The sequence below is a fragment of the Chelmon rostratus genome, chromosome 10 (genome assembly GCF_017976325.1).
Source record: "Chelmon rostratus isolate fCheRos1 chromosome 10, fCheRos1.pri, whole genome shotgun sequence".
In the NCBI taxonomy this organism is placed as follows: Eukaryota; Metazoa; Chordata; class Actinopteri; order Chaetodontiformes; family Chaetodontidae; genus Chelmon; species Chelmon rostratus.
The window spans coordinates 13327320-13342250 of record NC_055667.1 but is presented as its reverse complement, the minus strand read 5'-3'; the positions used below and the strand labels follow the sequence as shown (position 1 = coordinate 13342250).

General features: G+C 43.2%; 1 protein-coding gene across 2 annotated transcripts in view; it reads left to right on the top strand.

The window, feature by feature from the left end:
* The first annotated feature begins 2634 nt into the window (after positions 1 to 2634).
* Positions 2635 to 14931, top strand: part of sema3b (sema domain, immunoglobulin domain (Ig), short basic domain, secreted, (semaphorin) 3B) — a 72917-nt gene continuing 60620 nt past the window's right edge. The window contains exons 1-2 of one of the 2 annotated variants that reach the window (XM_041945325.1): positions 2635 to 2690; positions 13653 to 13723. The gene's annotated coding sequence lies outside the window, so the exon portion shown is untranslated. The remainder of the gene's footprint in view (positions 2691 to 13652; positions 13724 to 14931) is intronic. The other variant, XM_041945326.1, reaches the window with a different exon arrangement.

Here is a 14931-nt window from a genome sequence, read left to right as displayed (position 1 = left end):
GTGTGTGAGTGAGTGAGTTTGTTTCCACGAAGAACATAAGAACATACCTTCAGCAGGTGTTTGTGTGTATGCGATTGGCTGCATGAGTGGAGATTTCCATGTTTGAGTGTGATGTCCCCATAGGCACTGACCTGTGTGTGTGTGCGTGTGTGTGTGTGTGTGTGTGCGTGTGTCACTGATACTGACGCTGTCTGGTGCCTGATTATAAATACAATAAATTAGTCCACGTTTTGTGTGAGTGTGTCCATCAGGTGTTGGTTTTCGCCCTGGTTGTTGTGTCTCTTTTGGTTTCAGGCTGTCTGTCTCTCTCATGGATTTACCTTCATGTCATTATTATTACACTGCTCTGCAGTGTGGATGCTGTATAAGTAAATCATTAACAGGTGTGCAAATGATGTACTGTAGACTCAGACACCCTGAATGACAACACTAGAAAGTAAGCTTACTGAAAAGCCTTTTAGCTTTTTATTTTTCCTTTTCTCCATCATTAGCATCAGTCAAACCTCAAGTGGTGACAAAAATGTGGAAAACATGATGCAAATATGACATTTCTATTTGTTTCATGTATTAATAAGAGGAGAGTTACATCAGAGCAGTGTGGAGTAATGAGGAGACGTTTTAATCTGTACAAACAGGTTCTTCTTCTTCTTCTCCTCCTTCTTTTGTTTTTTGTCTTCTTCTCTCGGAGCAGAAACAGCTGATAAGTCATGTGAGTGTTTCCAGACAGGCCAAAACCACCCCAAGCGAGCGTTAAAAACTAAAAAATTAGAAAAAATAATGTTGATGGAAACGCGATCTTTGTGGGGCCGGAGAGCAACGGCCATTCACCAACTAGCCACGGCATCACCAAACTTACCTACTTCCTATTTCGCATTTTGTCATTTCATCAGGGTGTAACTAGGAATAATGTCGGTGTTGTACGATTCCACACGTCATGATTTACGTCCAGTGCCACCGTAGAAAAAGCTCTGAGACCTCCAAGCATGCAGCCAGCACTTGGTACAAAACCCACAGTTCAGCTAACAATGAATGAGCTTCAGGATCCCAGGAGGCAAACAAAAATACTCAGTTTAGGACTCAATAAAACAGTGAGCCAGCAAAAATAAACCCCCAAGTGATGCTTCTTGCTTCCAATAGACAAACTTAGTGATTGTCCTACAACTGCGGAGAAACCTCCCGTCTTCAGCCAGCGTGCCGCTGTCGGCTCCAGGATGGAGTTGGAGAATAATCCGATGCTGTACAACGGTGAGGTCTGGACCGCTTCCACTGATGAGTAACGTTAGAAGCTTCATTAATATTCTGCGGGCCAGATGGGAGGCTTTGGTGGGCTGGCTGTGGCCCGCAGGCCGCCAGTTGACGATCACTTTTGAATTTCTGAGACATTTATGGCTGAAGGGAAGGAATGGGCTGAACCGCCAAACTCACCCAAGTTTTCCCAGAAGGTGCAGGATTGAGAGAAGCAACATATCACGCTTAAAGCTATTTTATTTCCTCCTCATTTAGACGAGCAAAAGGCTTCAACCAAAACTCTAATCATGCATCTGTTCTGCATCAGCTCTGCATGAAACCACTGGAGCTCTTTTTTCTTCTTCATCAAGCTGCAAAGCAGAAGTATAAAGATCAAGGCTATCAGGGTTCAGGGCTTGATTATTACGGTCTGAACCTTGAACTCAGCCACTTGAATCAGCTCCAAAATGTCTTCAAGGGAAATAGGATAAGAGGACAAACAGCACCTTATGTGTTGAACAATGAGCTCGTGGATGTGATGACATTTTAAAGAATGTGTGAACTTTGTGAAGGAGCTGAAATGAAATCCAAGTGTTAGGTGCACCCTTATCCCAGTCGCACCCTGATCCTAATCACCACTAGATCAGCCAAAAAAAAAAAAAAAAATCAGCTGGATCACAAAGAAACACAGAGACACATGGACACACACGGTGGACTAAACCTCTGAGGATAAAGTATATTGAATCATAACAGGAGAAAGACACTGCGGCTGGGTGACACAGCGAGGGAGTGACTTTACCTCTGGACTGTGGCGGAGGGAGTGGCGATGAAAGAAAGAGGAGGGTGTGTGTGTGTGTGTGTGTGTGTGTGTGTGACAGAGAGAGCTTTGCTTTCACGCCTTGCTGAGCAGTGAAAGAGTATATGTCACAGAGAGCAAGCCAAAAGACAGAGCGTTAAAGTTAGGCAAAAAGAAGGAGACACAGGGAAAAGGACAAAGGAGGAGACAGAGGGGGAGAAAGAAGAGATAGAGAGTTGGCTGAAAGCAGCTTCTGTCTTCCGTCCCACCCCCTGACTGTCTTCCCCTCCTCTCTGCCCGGCCGGGAGCGAGAGGAAAGAGGAAAGGAGTGCAGAGAGAGAGAGGGAGACAGAGAGGGAGCTCAACCACGCTTGCTCTTTAGCGCAGGACTCAGGAATTCCAGGACCTTTGGAGTTGTGCTCGCACACACACACACACACACACACACATACACACACACACACATACACACACATTGACACACACACATGCTACTTTTCTTGTGGTGACACAGGACTCAGAGAGGGAGTATAAGAAAGAGAGAGAGAGAGAGAATTAGAGAATAGCCTTTTCCTGTGGACTATTTGACCATGATGGCACCTGCCAAGGGGAAAGTGACTAGGAGGGGCTGAGGACGGGACGCAGGCGGAAGAAGCTGCTGAAGAAGGTGAGATTTTGATTTTCTCCCAGGCTCCAGTGTCTGCCTTTGTCTTATCCACCGGGATCAATGTCCATATTAGTAAAGACATTTAGCAGAGATTAGAATTGAATGAGGAACTGATGTGGGAAGTAGTTTGCGTGTGGGGGAAAAGTGTGAGTGCATTCATTTATTCAATTATTCTAAATAACTGAGCCAAAAAAAAAAAAAAAGAAAAGTGGAATGATTTCAGTTTGTTGGGACAGAAGCTGGGGAAAACCCTGTGTAGGTGTTTATGTAGCTCTGAATGTGTGTCAGCTCTGCTGTATTTGTGGTTTGATATCTGTGTTGATCATTAGGGTGATTTCCTTGAGTAACATAATAGCCCGACTGGACAGAATGAGTGTGGACTTTTTTTGTGCATGTGAGAGCATTTTGTGGGTTTGTTAACTGGATTTGATCAGTGGGCGCTTCATCTGGGCAGAAGTCAGGGACGGAGGAAGAGTTTGCGTGCATGTGGGTGAGCGTCTGTCTTGGATGTTTAATTTCCTGATGGTCCACCAGTGGAAGTGGGGGATTTGAAGGGAATTATTGTTGCTTTTGCAGGGAATCTGTCTTTTTCAGTTGCCATTGATAAGTAAAACAGAAGTTCTGTTTTCGGCTGGAGAACACAATGAGGTCTACATGAATGTTATAGCTTTTAAATGTGACCAGTTTTTGCTTTCGACTGGTTTTGTGCAAGGCTCTGAACCTTTCGCCTGAACAGCAAAGCATTATATGAGTTTTAAATCAGCGGCGGATACAGAAACCAGTGGACACATAGAAGATTAGAAGTCTTTGGTCCTCTTACACCTGCGCTTATTGTGTGCCTAATGCCTCCTCCCTCCACCCTCCATCCTGCCACACTCTGCCACTTTTGTTCTCTAATCTCATTTACTTCTGCCTTTTCTGCTGGTTTTTGCTTAAATCCCACAACTAATGACGGAGGCTTATCCCATGCCACTCCGTCTTGCTCTCATCCTTTCTCCCCCCGTCTCTTCCCTCTTGCTCATCCTCTTCATGACAATTCATCTGCCTTTAAATATCTCTTCTGTTTTGTAGCATCAGCACCTTTTTTTTTGTTGTTTTTGAAACCAGCTATCAGCAGAATGTTTTGTGTGTGAGCAGGTGTTTACGTGTTCTCAAGCTCACAGGTGTGCCTCTCACCTATTCAGGCTTGTAATCCCGGGGCTCACTGATCTTTAAACCCCTCCAACCCAACCCAAACCCACCTTAACGTGCACAGCAACCCTTCCATTACCATACCACCGAACCACAAATTGACCCTTCATTTGCCTTTGCTTTGAGGTGAGTGCTGGATGCAGCGGAAGGTGTTACATGATCGTTAACTTGTGTTAATTATAATGTGGTCATACACAAAAGTCTTTATCTTTACGTGTTGATATCCAGTGTGACCAGCAGGAGCATGGAGTTTATTTACAGCTTACTTACATGTCTTGATGATTTTAATGGAAACCTTCACCTGTTAGTGATTGTGAGCATAAGTGAGGGCATTTACTGGAACAGGTTTTTACATTTTATGGCCCTTCCTTAAAGGGGGGGAAAGTTGTGTAAAGCCTCCAGAGGGAGCTTTGTAAAGTCTGAAACTAAAAACTGCAAGAGTTAGAAAGAAGCAAGCTTACCAAACCACTGTAGCCCGCTCCTCGTTTTGAGGCTAGCGCTCCAGGCTAGATTATCCACTACGAGCACAACCCACCCCAATCTGTGACCAAACTGCTCAGCATTCAGGTGGCATTGTGGGTAACGTAGGAATGGGTGGAATAAAAAAAAAGGCGGCATCTCTGGTTCTGCTTTGTCAGCGTTGACACTTTTGTCCGTTGTGAGTCCAACAATGTTATCGGAGGGCAATGCTTAGTCAGTGGAGTACTCTTTTAAGACTGTGTGATATTATTTTGGCTACTTTTGGTGCGAAATGCTGGACATACAGGAAACCATGAAACTGAGATCTTCACTCTGTCAGGCCTGATTAAGATCCATGACTGGATTGTACATTGCAGTTAAGAATAATTGTTTTTTTTTTTTGAAAGTGCAAATTAGTGAAGAAGTAAGCTTGAATGACAACAGATTACAAATTTCATCAAAAAATGTGGCAGTGGTGTCATGAGGTCAGCAGGGTAATTATGTTACAAAAGCTAACTAGCTTTGGATTGACAGTTGCCACATTGGATGTTAAAAGTTTGCTAATTTTTATGGTTTGAGTAACTTTTATTAGCAGGGAGGTTCATAATGTTATCATCCGTGCTGCTTACCTCAATGAGCTCTAGTCTAACATTTGCTTACTTAGCAAGAAAACGAGCTCTTCATCACGAGCAGTGACATTATTTCTCCTATCAGAGTAGTTCTGCCTCAGAGAAATGTTTTGAAAATTTAATATGTGTCTCTGTTTGCATGACACTACAAACAGTTATTCTGATCTATCTAAGCCCTTTCTTTACAGTGCTGCACTATGCGGAGAGTCTGGTGTGGTGACTGGAGGTGGAACTCCAGGTCACGTCCAATATATGCATTTAAAAATCACCAGGAGATGATTCAAGGTGCTCCGTCTTCTTGGATGTTCTTGAGCTTCTGTAGGTGCCACTCTTTGCATTGTCTGTACAGCTATGGTGGTTATTGCTGCTCATGCTAATTACCCAGCTCTTCTTCTATATATTCCAAACACACGGCCTCTGATGCATATTTAAAACACATCACTTACTGCGTGTCGGAGGATTTTTCAGACACAGTGTGTAGAACAGCACACCTATAATAGCTTCCACTACATGGTCACATTTGCTCTTGTGTTCAATCATTTTACATCAGAGAGCAGCAGAGTGGACATTTATTTAACCTAACAGCTCCTGTGGGTTCAAGGTGGGTCCGCTGATTGCCTGGTGATGAATCGACCACCAAGGTACCTCCATGGCTAAGATGCCTATACACTGATCCACTGCCACACCTTAAAACCCATTAACCCCCATCTCAACCCTTCCTCTGCGGAAAAACCCATTAACCTTCCTATTAACCCTTTCCCCTCACCTGAAATATCTACCAGGTCAGCAGAAAGTAGGTGAAAAATGTGTAAAGATGAACATAAGCATGGTGCAATAACTCCTGTGTCTGCAGACCACAGGGTAAATCTTTGCCTTCCTTTCTCTTTGTGTGTGTGAAACATGGAGTGAAGGAAGTAAAAAGATAACCGAGAACTGATGAGGCTAGGTAAAGAGAGCGAGCAAGAGAGAGAGACTGGGCAGCATGTCAGTTTTCCTTTGTTTGAAATATTTAATGAGTGCCTCTGCTCTCTTGAAATATTGACTTTTTCCCATATAGCCAGAGGGGACAGACGAGAGCAGAGGTTGTTCTCTCATTCAAATAAAAAGCAAAAGGCTGTTAGCATCAAACTTTCATCAGTTTCTTTTATTTATTTATTTTTTGTTTTCTTTTTCAATCCTTCTGATTAAAAAAAAGAACATGATACTTGCCCTTGATTTGGAAGCAGCTGCCAATTAAGGTTAAAGTGTTTGTTGTTTGTGTGTGTGTGAGTTCGAGGGAGTTTATGCAACTGCAGCTTTGGTGGAGCCCTGTCGCTCCATAATTGTGTATGTACAGTTTGTGTGCATGCAGCTTTGGGTTTATGTATTATATTATTTCTACAAAATGTGAGGTTTTCACACTCAAATCATGAGTGCTGAAGGTAAAGGTACCTGCAGGCTGATGTTTACAGGTGGATAAAAAAATTAGATTTTTTGCTTCTGAATTATAGATGAATACATGAATAGATACAGAACATAATTTTACATAATGGAATTTAAACTGATTAGCAGCTTTTACTGTTTAATGTACTATAAGTTACATCAGGTGTCATTAAACGTGCAAGGTAGTGTATCTAATGTTTTAAAGGTGTCATCTGATATGTGTACATAACCTGAACGGGGATGGATAACAAAAGAGTTGAACCTCAGGTCAGTGAAGTTTCCCTAATTCATCACTGTGTTAAAAAGGCAGATAGAGGATGTTAGATACTCTAGCGCAGATAAAAGGAGAGATAACACCGTAATTGATGTTCAGGCTCAACCTCTGAAGGTGAAGAGGTCTTTCAAAATAATGGAGAAACTGAGGAGGCTGCACAGAAGTTATATCAGGATGGCAGATTTCTGTGAATGGGGGCGAGTAGTGAATCCAAAATCTGACATGTTTAAGGACACGTGAAAAAGGTGGAACTTTGACTTCCGATCCAGGAAGGCTTTGATAGGTGTTGACTTTAAGTAACTCAGACAAATGAATCATTTTAACAGAATGAGCCAAGAAAAGGTAAGAAAAGACAACAGAAATAGAGAAGAATACGTCTTCCTCCCTCCTAGTTCATTCTGGTGGAGAGTAGAAGCCATGTATAATATTTTAGAACCCAGATCAAATGTTAAGGAGCAGGAGGCTTCATCAGTACAAATTAAACGAACATGACTGCATGCAACACGTGTTCATTCAGTCACACACGCAACCTCAGGAAAACGTGACATCCACGGGGTGTTCAAAAATGGTGTGTATGTGTCTTTCTACAAAGTTTGGTCATATCATGTTAATCCATGTAGAAGCTATGCACCTTTTTGTTATGGGCCGCTCCCACTGCCACACCCCCTTTTGCCCAAATGTCTTGAACACACACCTTCACACACACACACACACACACACACGACGATACCTAGTCAGCACGATGTGAATCTAACAAAATTCTGATTTAAATGAGAAGTATCTAATCAAAGAATAGATCAACAAGATGAAATACCTGACCAAATGAAGTAAAACAATAAAATCCTCTGAGCATAAGAAGACCTAAAAAGTGATAAGATGAGTGCTGATGTCTGACTGGCTGTGTAGACAGAATGAATTTAGCATAATTGGTTTAATCTGATGACATCTGGCTGCTGATCCACCAGAGACCCAAAACATGGCAATGAGGTTAATTAGGATTACGTATCTGCACAGATGTCGTGGATGCAGGCTGGTAAATGGTAACATGTCATCAGATAAAAGGCGATCACTTCGACTGATGATGGCCTGAAATCAAGCAAAGGTCAGACTGAGGAGAGGAAGGACAGTCTCAGTTCACCATCAGTGGACAGTTCACAGTGAGTGGAGGGGTGTGCAAACTGGTCTGTGATCCGGTTGTGATTCCCCTGGCCGGTTTGAAGGCTGGTCAAGGGGAGGACATATGCAAGTGATGCCATTTCTTTTTAGGTTTGTCTGTGTACCCTTGTTCAAAAACTCCAGTTGAACCCAAACGAAAAATAGAATGGTGAATAAATTAGAAAGAAATCAGAAAGTCGTGATCAATGTAAAGCGACTTTCTTTGCTGTACACAATTAACTGCTGTTTAAGACATTATTAACCTCCAGGGGCCAGTTTCACGAAAGCAATTAGTTTTAGTTGGTGAAACGTGACAAAATGAGAAAATGATGAATCGTGCATATACTCTTGTTCTGTCAAAACATTTCTCACCTAAATCAAAATTTTCAGAGGCATCGGAGCTTCTCGCAATAGCTGCTAAAGTTCAGCGAAAGAAGAAAAATATTTTATGACATTCCTTCGTTTTGTAGCACAAAACAGGAAAAGTCGTGCAGAGAGCAAACTGAGCTCAGTGGACGGGGTTCGTGCAGATTTCTTTTGGCGTGCGATAAGACCACACTCCCTGCTTGACTTGGCCAAGATTTACGCTCCTCTTGACTGCCATCACTGCACACATCCCTGGCAGAGATATACAAATGTGCTAACACAGTTGATATAGTTGAGGTTTAGCAGCGTATTATATAATATGAGTCCTTTCACAGGCTTGACAGAATCAATTTTGGTTTACTTTGTCAATTTTGAGGTCACAAAAGTTAGAAACAATTACATTTTTAAGCACTTTAAGTTTCCATCATAGAGTTGCTCGTTGTGTCCTTCAGTGTCCGATTACTATTGTCCTGGAGAGACGGGAGGCTGTGTCTCTTCATGCTAATTTTTATCCCAACTCAGACTAAAGACATCAGTCAGTGGCACTTCTAGCCCATAAAATGAATAATATGTAGTCTAGTGCAGACAGCACAATAGATATACCACAAGGTAAATATTCATTATTTTATGGGATATTTTTTCACACAAAGTGGCTAAAAGCTGCTTTGCTCCTGTTTTAAGATTTCTCCAACACTGTCTTTGTTCTCTGCTTCTTAAATTCACTCACACACATACACACACACACGCACACACACACCATTCCTGTCCTTCCTAATTTCTTCTTTCTTCCTCGATTGCTCAGGTCTGTACAGCGCTGTTGCAGAACAGCCTCTCCTTTGCCAGGCTGACCTGCAATTGCACTCTCAATTTGTGTAGATGTGTGCATGCCTGTGTGTGTGTGTGTGTGTGTGTGTGTGTGTGTGTGTGTGTGTGTGTATGTGCATGAGTGTGTAAGTTTGGACTCCGAGCCTGTCCTGTCCTATCACCTTGAGCGGTCATGCAGTGTTGAAGGTGAGGTGGAATTAGGAGGCTTTACACAGGAAGATAGGAAAATAACGAGATTCTCACCATCCCTGTCACACACACACACACACAAACACACATTATCACACACATACAAGCCTTATAGTTTCAGAAACTGTCTCTGTTTCGACACATACACACACACACACACACACACACACACACACACATTCCCAGAGGAGTGCTCGAGGGGCTTATGCAGGGGATTTTGCTGTTCTGCAGTGTGCCTGTCAGATAAGGAAGGAGACGCAGGCCTGCCTGGTGACATGCTACTGAGTGCATGCAGCGCAGCCTCCTCTCCTTCCCCACCCCTCTTTTAACTGTCACTCAAGTCACCTGCCACCCTCTGCTGCCACCAGTGGTGATAGCACATGCACTGGGACTGGCTGGTATCTCATTTGGCGAACCCATAAACTAACACACACTCTGGCAGGCACTGTTCTGCTCTGTCAGGCTGGTTTTGCTGGGACCAGCACGCTCGAAACAAGGAGACCACTGAAGAGGCCGCAACCCCATCAGAAAGCTGTTTTTCTGTCCACTAGACGTATGTTTCAAAATTATAAGAAGTCCGGGGTTATTGTTCCTCTTCTTCTCTTTATCCTTTTTATTTCCTTTACCTCTTGCCTCCACCTTCCCTAACAACCGCCAGCTCCTCTGTATGCGCCTTCATATACGCCCCTTCCTTGCTTCCCCCTCCTTTGCCCCCCTCCTCTCTTCTCGCCACCTGTAATCCTGCTTACCGCTGTTCTGCAGCTGCTCAGGATCACAGTTGGAAAAAGAAAGAGAGTTATAGAAATCGGAGAGCGAGAGAGAGAGAGATTTTTTTGGACTGCACATTTATTGCAAGGGTCTGTTTTTCCGGACTGCTGCTGTTTCTTCAAAATTATTTTCATTATTAATAGTCTTAGTTTCATGCCAATTCATGACTGATGCTAGTCTAGCCAGTGCTGATTTGGTGTAGTAATGATTAATCTGGGCTATAGGCTAGCTGCTAAGAGAACACTTTGCCAGCCTCCCTCCATCCACTCCTGTTAAATTCTGCAGTATGGCTGCTGTCAGGCACACCTTCGCCATCGACATCCTGTCTTTCTTGTGTCCCAAACTCCACTTTTCGCGTCCAGGCCCAGCAATCAAAGCAACTGTAGAAAGTTTCAAAAAGTGAATGTTTTTTTAAATTATTATTTGTGTGTTGCTGGACAATTTGCAGTGAGGAGGGATAGAAATGATTGAGGATGAGTTGTGAAAAATCAATCGCAGTTTCAAAGAGCTGAAGGTGACGTCTTCGACCTGCTTGTTTTGTCCCATTAGAGCTCAGTTTACAGTGACATCAAACTTGCAGCAAATGCTAAGTGGACTGCATTTGTACAGCAATTTTATGCAAAATGCTTTACAATTTGGGTCCATTCACCCGTTCACACACCAGCGGCAGTGAGCTTTCACTGCGGTGCTTCTCAAGTTGACATGTGGACAGAAGGGGATCGAACCTTTTCTACTATTACGTTATATCTGCTGTAATGTGCAGCACAGCGCCCAGCAGGCCTTCATGCTGCAGAGTGTTCAATTTTGTCTATATTAGCCAGTTCCCCTACACATCCACCCACTCTACCATGAAAACCCTCTTGCCTACGCCCTTGGCCTCTCCTGTCTCAACCAGTCACCCTCCACCAACACCGCCAGCAGCCTCTTTACTGACACCATCCCCCCAGCCCCAGCCTCTTGGCAGCTCCTCCAGGCAGGCTAATTGACTCAGTCCCAGGAGGGGGGGATCATGCCACATTTCTAATTTGGCTTCCCCTCCTCCAGATAAAAGCTACATCCCTCCATCCTTCAACTCCCCCCCCCCAAGCCCTCAGTCTCTATCAATTTATCCCCCTTTCCGCTTGTTTTTTAGTTTTATATTTTTACATTTTTTTACTGTCCAGGCTTAGCAACTTTCACTTGTGGATAAAAACAAGTGGATAAAAAACATGTTTTTGAATTTGTCAGTTTCTACGTTTCTTTCCTACATCTTTCTTTCTTTCTGTCTTTTTTCTTTCCTTTAGCTGGCTGTCGACATGACTGCCAGCCCCAACTACAGACATAATAGACAACTGAATACATGAAAGGACAGATAGACACACGCTCACAGAGCACAGCACCTCGCCTTTGCTCACCATGGGGTTCACCTTCAGAGAGCCTCCATCTCCATAAACCGCACCTGGGGACTACGCTGGGCGTGTCTCTCTCTCTCTCTCTATGTATGTGTGTGTGTGTGTGTGTGTGTGTGAACGTGCATGTGAGCCTCCCATCCCACTAACAAGCAGGCAGATGGAGAACAAAGACATTTTGTTATTGATTGTATCACACTTCAGAATCAAAAGAAATAATCAAAAAAGTCTCCAACCTACCCAGATTGGGAATTGGAGATTTTGCACTTGTGTACACCAAACAACAGAAAAAAAAAAAAAAATTTGAACCTATAAAGGTGTGTATTGTTTATACTGCACTGCTATTTATGCTATCCTGTTTAGTCTGATTGCATACATTGATGGCATCTGCACAGGTTGTGTGTGTGTCTGTGCACACATCACAAATCCAGAACATATGATTTAAATGGTGTGTGTGAGAGTGTGTGCGTTTTCGGACTGCAGTAATACTTTAAAAAAAAGCATCTAAGGTGCTGTGTGTTAATACCTCTACAAAAGAGAGGTGGAGTAAACCTCAAGAGCATTCCCACGAGAGATCCCACGATACAGTGGCTGAAATTCAACAAATATGTACACACACACAAACACACACGCCAAGAATACACATAATAACACAGCAGCACAGCACGAATCCGGCATCCTGACAGGTTCTGTGCAAAAAGCATGTTTGGTATGTAGCAGTAGCTGTGGCCATTAGTAAAATAGTTTTTCAGATGGACAGATAAGGTATTTTCGCTGGAGGCTCGGGGTCGGCTGGTCTTGTGGAAAAGACATTTGACACGTAGAGAGTTGTTACCTACAGTACGGCGTGTGGAAAGATTTCACGTCTGGTTTTCGTATTTGAAGAAGAGTGGAAAAGGCATCCCTATTTTTAAATAACAAGTGAGAGCTGGTTTGAATTCAGATTTCCTTTTGTTTAGGACACAGACAGATTTGTTCTGGACTCAGACAGGAGAGGTGCAGTTTTGCATGATCCGGGTTCTGGATGTTTGAAGAGCAGAAATTCTTACCAGTTCAGCTTGAGCTGAAAAGTACAGTTTCTAAATTCAGCATCAGGTGGTGAAGGGAAATTTACACTCGACCCAACTGCTGCTGCAGAGACCCAGGTCAGTCCCAGAAGTGGTAGTTTTAACAGAACTAACTGGTACTAAATGGTACACGGGTGGGAAGCCAGTGAGGGATCATGTCCTGTTCAAATACTACCGCTTTTACCGGTTAGTCTGTCCACACAGTGTCTTTCTGTCCACATGGTCCTCAGGCCAAGAGAGGCATCCAGCAGCAGCATAGACTGTGTTTAAGTGGCCACACCAACTCGTGACACAAAAGCAAAATAAATAAAAAAAACGACTGCTTTTCTTTCAGTACAGCCTAATAATAAATGGTGATGAAGGCGTCATTGTGTCTGGGCTCAGCCTTCTCATTGAAAGGAGACCATTGAGGTGGTTCAGCATCTGATTAGGACACCACGCCTCTCTGCAGATCTACTGTAGGTACATTCAAATAAACAGAAGGAGATCCTGGGGCAGAAAAAGTTTTATGTCCCATCTCCCATTTGAACACCTTGTGATTCCCCAGGAGGACCTGGAGGTGAGACTAGGGGGCGTAGGCTAAGCACAGTAATTTATACAACATGTCCTTGTACCTAAATGAGTGAATAGGCTGATCGTCAACGATTCCCAAAACAACATATACCAGAGCCAGAGGTGCTGGATCTTCATAGTACCAGACCTTCCTCCTCCCGTGGTTAACGTTGTGAAACGGTCGCAGTTGGTTTTGGCACCAACACTCCTTGGTTAGATTTAGCCACTTGGTTGGGTTTAGCAAAAGATTATGAGTTAAAATAATACCTTTCCGTCACATCTGAAGCAACATAAGTATGTTATGTAAGTTAAAATAGGTCAACAGGTTGACCTATAGGTTGATTTAGGGTTTCACATGGGACACAAACAGCAGCCTCCTGGGTGAAAAGTCCTGTGTTTTTTTGACCCCTCCATCCACCCCACCTTCCTCCAAATGCAGACTCTCTTGTTGTTTTACTACCTCACTCGTTTCCGCAGCCCAACAATAAATGTAAATATGGTTGGTATTAACCTACTTGCACAGACGACCTATGCAGCTGTTTTTCTGCTGAGGACGGGCTGGGTTTATAATTGACTGAGGTTTCACAGATGAAAGATACAAATGGATTTGCTCCAATGCTGTGTTCAGAAAGGATTAAGGAACCCTTTTACTGACCACATCCTCCTTTTTTTTTCAGCTTAACTGAGTTGAAGTCACACCAGCATGATGAGCTGACATACTGTTGGACCACAACAAAAGCATATTCAGGTATATTAAGGATGCGACTGGTTACTGTCCCACCTGAGACATGTGTCACAGAGATTTTCTCTCTCTCTCATACCTGCTGTTGCTGGCGGCAATGAACGACACACACACTGAGGTTAGATAGAAATTCAAACCTGTTTTTATTGGCAGGAATGAAAAGTTATCATCCTCGAATATAGAGCTGACAGTCTTTAATGTGACCACTGATTATGAACTGGAACCATAAAGAGAATTGGCTGGTGTCTTATGTGTGGGTGAGGGGGATCCAAACACTTTCATGCTTCAGACCCCATATGCTTATATACTGCTCACAGCATTCCTCATTAGCTGTGGTTTTGTCTGTGTGTGTGTGTGTGTGTGTCTTTTAATGACCACCTAGAATGTGAAATCTCATGTTGATTAAAGGAGGAAGGTCTGTTCCTGCATACTGCATATATACATTTGATTGTGCACATATATCCACTGCGTGCATTTTAACGCATGTGCTTGTGATAGGGGGACGATACATTTGATTTATTACTTTCATGTCAAATGTGACTGCTGGCAGTAGCAGGGAAGGAGGGAGATCGAAAAGGAGAATCGGAGGGAGGTGGTGGGAAGTTTCTGCGGACATCGGCAGATAAATGTGTTGCAGCAGGTTGAACCATGTTATACATTTCTAGCTGTTTCTATGATAAATGAAATTGGAGAGGGAAGCAATAATTAGAGCTACTAATAAATGGAAAAAAGGACGGAACAGTTCATTTTATTTTCTGTTTAGAACTTTCTTTGCTGTGTCTCTTTTCTATCACATCCTTTCCTCTAAACCTCTTCCCTCCTCACCTCCCATCCTCTGCTTCTTCTCTTTACTTCTTGTTGCCCCCTTTCACTCCTTTTTATCATAATTAAAGTCGGCTGGAAAGATTTACAGGAATGTTTAGGGGAACTGAGTGAAGGTAATGACGGGGGTTACAACGGGCTCAGATTAAATCTGCATTTGTACCTTTTTGCTGATAAGGTCAGAGTCAGAGGTCAGTGACTGATGAGTGTCTGCCCGAGGGCAACATAAACACGCCCATGTCCCTCATGTATACCTCCTCTCCTTCAATTGTCTCCTCACCTACCTTTTTCTGTTTACTTTTTGCACATACCTGTAGTTTATTGCATCTGCTTTGTGGTTGTGGATCTGTCCTTCGTACAAGCACTGTGCATTTGACATCGAGATGCAGTTC